The sequence below is a fragment of the Camellia sinensis genome, chromosome 9 (assembly GCF_055761805.1).
Source record: "Camellia sinensis isolate YWXY chromosome 9, ASM5576180v1, whole genome shotgun sequence".
In the NCBI taxonomy this organism is placed as follows: domain Eukaryota; kingdom Viridiplantae; phylum Streptophyta; class Magnoliopsida; order Ericales; family Theaceae; genus Camellia; species Camellia sinensis.
The window spans coordinates 123,174,132-123,177,712 of NC_138969.1; positions in this window are offsets into that span (position 1 = coordinate 123,174,132).

Here is a 3,581-nt window from a genome sequence, read left to right on the forward strand (position 1 = left end):
GGCTAGCATTCGCCTGATTGAAGTCGCCCAAGGCTTGAGAGAAGGAAAGAGTTGTATTGCCATGACCTTGGCCGAGACACTGATGGGCTTAGATTCTGTCTATCGCCGGGAGGCGACTAGGTTTGCTGGGAGTCCACTGCTGCTGCAGGTAATATTTCCCACCCGACCTCACATATATATTTGCTCACATCACTCGACCCTCAGGTTCGGTTTTTCTCACAAAACCCTTGTCTTACTTTTCTCTCATCGTACATCTCTCTGTTCTTTATTCTCTCATTTTCCATCCCTCCCTCAGGTATGGTTAATGGATAAGTTGCAGGTTGTGGACTCTTGCCCAGCTTATTCAGCTCGAGGCTACTTCTTTCGACAGCGCCTAGTCAATGCTCTCGACGAAAGGTGGTGGTTCGATTGGATGTGCAACTTGTCCGCAGACGGCATTGCTTGGCGTTGTCCTTGGCTCAGCCTCCCGGCAATGAGCTATAGTATGTCTCGGCTGATTGGGATCCAATTGATTGGTCTAACCCACTGCGTATTCTATTTTCCGTTCCGGTTCCTGCGTCAGTTTGGTCATGATCAGACCTGCCCACCGGAGGGGATTGAGTACCCAGCCGCTTTCCCGATCCGGGGTGCACACCTTGCCCGATATGCCACAGCATGGAGGACTAGAGAGCTCCTGGCCCCTGCTTCCACTTTCAGTTGCACTTTGTCCGATGAGTGCTTGGATTGGCTCAATGAGGAGGCACAGGTTGGGCCTAGCTTGGCATCAGATGCTTCATCTAGCTCTGGGAGGGGACACAGAGATACTTGATTCAACTATGCCCCAAATTTATTGCTTATTTAGCATTTTCAAGTTTTCCTTATGAATGTACTAAAAAAAGCAACCTCGATTGTAATGCAAGAGCAGGAGAACTCAGTTTTGAAATCAATGAAATTGAAAGTTGTGGTACTGAAAATTTTCCGCTTTTGATCCAAAAATGGTCTTAGTCGTAAAAAGATTGATTTGAACAAAGTCAACTTTTATTAAAACTTTTCAAAACTATTTTCGATGCGGATCAAAACTGGACACGCCGAAGATCTGTCACTGAAATGCACAACCCCAGATCCTCGCAACTGGAAAGTTGCCCCTAGTCTGAAGAATAATGCGGCACTTCATAGCAACGGAAAGTTGCCCCTTGTCTGAGTAACTTTGCACCGTCGCGGCAACGGAAAGTTGCCCCTAGTCTGAACAGCACTGTACCGGAGATCGCGATAAATGCTGATGGACAAAGATGACTGAGATGATCGAAATGGACAGAGTTGATCGAGGAAGAGTTTATGGCTGAACTTCAAGGTGAAGTTGCCTACGTATCCCAAAGATGGGAATCAAGCCTTACGTAGTTCAGGCCAAGGTTCACTCGAGTATTTTCACTCTCCTTTTGCGCTCTAACTTTTGCCAAGGCCGCCCTTTGCGGGTTTTCAACCTTGCGAGCTCAGCTTTTATATTTTCTAATTTTTTTATGCCCTGACTTTTGCCTAGGTCGCCCTTTCGGGTTTTCGGCCTAGCGAGCCTCTCAAGGATAGTATTTCTTCAACTTGTCCATATTGATCGGTTGTGAGAACTCCAAGCCATCTAGATCCATCAGAACCACAGCTCCACCTGACCAGATAGCTTTGATGATGTAAGGACCAGTCCAACTGGGTTTGAACTTGCCCCTTGGGTCGTGGATGGGAGCTCGGTTGTCTTTGAGCACCAAATCTCCTTCTTTCAGATTCCTGGACTTAACCTTCTTGTTGAAAGCCCGGGCAATTCTGCGTTGATAGCCTTGGATGTGGTATAGTGCTTTCAGTCTTCTTTCATCAAAGAGCATGAGTTCTTCGAATCTGCTTTGCTGCCAATCTGCTTCGGCTATTTGGCATTCAGCCAATACTCGTAACGACGGAACCTCAATCTCGATGGGTAGAACAGCCTCCATTCCATAGACCAATGAATATGGAGTTGCTCCAGTAGAAGTTCTGATTGAAGTCCTGTAGCCCCACAGAGCAAATGGCAGCTTGTCTGGCCAATCCCGGTAGGTTCCCACCATCTTCTGCAGTATATGCTTGATATTCTTGTTGGCGGCCTCAACCGCTCCGTTGGTCTGCGGCTGGTATGTAGATGACTTATGGAAAGCCAGATTGTATTTCTCCAACAAGTCTATCACTTCTTTCTTGAAATGGGAACCATTATCTGAAATTATCTCGTTTGGCACCCCGTAGCGACAGATGATGTTATTTTTGATGAACTTTGCGACGTGCGACGCCTTCAACACCGCGTATGATTGGGCCTCGACCCACTTTGTGAAATAATCTATCGCTACTAGGATAAACTCATGCCCGTTTGACCCCTTCGGGGTAACAGCTCCGATCACATCAATTCCCCAGACTGAAAAAGGCCATGGCGAAGTCATGTTGTACAGCTTTGACGGCGGGATGTTCATGCGGTTTGCATGAGTTTGACACTTGTGGCATCGCCGAACAAAACTAATACAATCCTCCTCCATGGTTGACCAGTAGTAGCCCTGTCTGAGGATCTTTCTGGCCAGCATTACTCCATTCATGTGTGCACCGCACTCCCCCCCATGGATGGCCTCCATCAGGCGTTTCGACTCTTCAGCTTCTACACAGAGCGTATGCATTCCCAGATGACCCCTTTTGTACAGCTTACCCCCGCAGATAATGAACTGAGCAGCCATTCTTCTGATGACCCTCTTATCCTTGGCATTTGCCCCTGGTGGATATGTCTCTTTTTCCAAGAAGTTCCAGATGTCGTAATACCAGGGGTTGCCGTCTTGAGCCTCATCTATGGCGGAAATCGACTCGTATGCTGGCGTAAACTTTTGATCAATAATGACTGGACGCATCCGGACTCCGGACGGGATGTCTATCATAGAAGATAGAGTTGCTAGTGAATCTGCGAACCTGTTGTTCTCCCTTACGAGGTGGGTGAAATTTAGCTTCTCAAACCGAGGAATTAACAAATCCAAGGTTTGGTGGTAAATTATCATTCTTTCCTCCTTGACTTTCCAGTCTCCTTTTGCTTGAGACACAACAAGGTTCGAGTCCCCAATGACGTCCAACCGTCTTGCCCCTAGTTCTAGGGCTGCTTCCAGGCCAGCAATACATGCCTCATACTCTGCCGCATTGTTCGAGACTTTGAACTGGAGCTTGAATGCTAAAGGGATACGGGAATCGTCAGGCGCTATCAGCAACACCCCTATCCCATACCCATACTGGTTTGACGCCCCGTCAAAGTACATCGTCCAAGTTTCATCTTCGACGTGCAGAATGGCTTCATCTGGGAATAGATACTCAACCGCTTCATCCCCCTCAACCGAGTGGTCGGCAAGGAACTCCGCTACCGCTCTCCCTTTTACTGACTTGCGCGTTACATACTTCAAATCAAATTCGGAGAGCAACAGCAGCCAACGAGCTAGCCTACCCGTAAGTGCTGGTTTCTCGAAAAGATATTTGATGGGATCCAAATGCGAAACCAACATTACAGAGTGAGCTAACAGGTAGTGCCGCAGCTTCCTGGTTGCCCATACCAAGGCCAAACAAGCCTT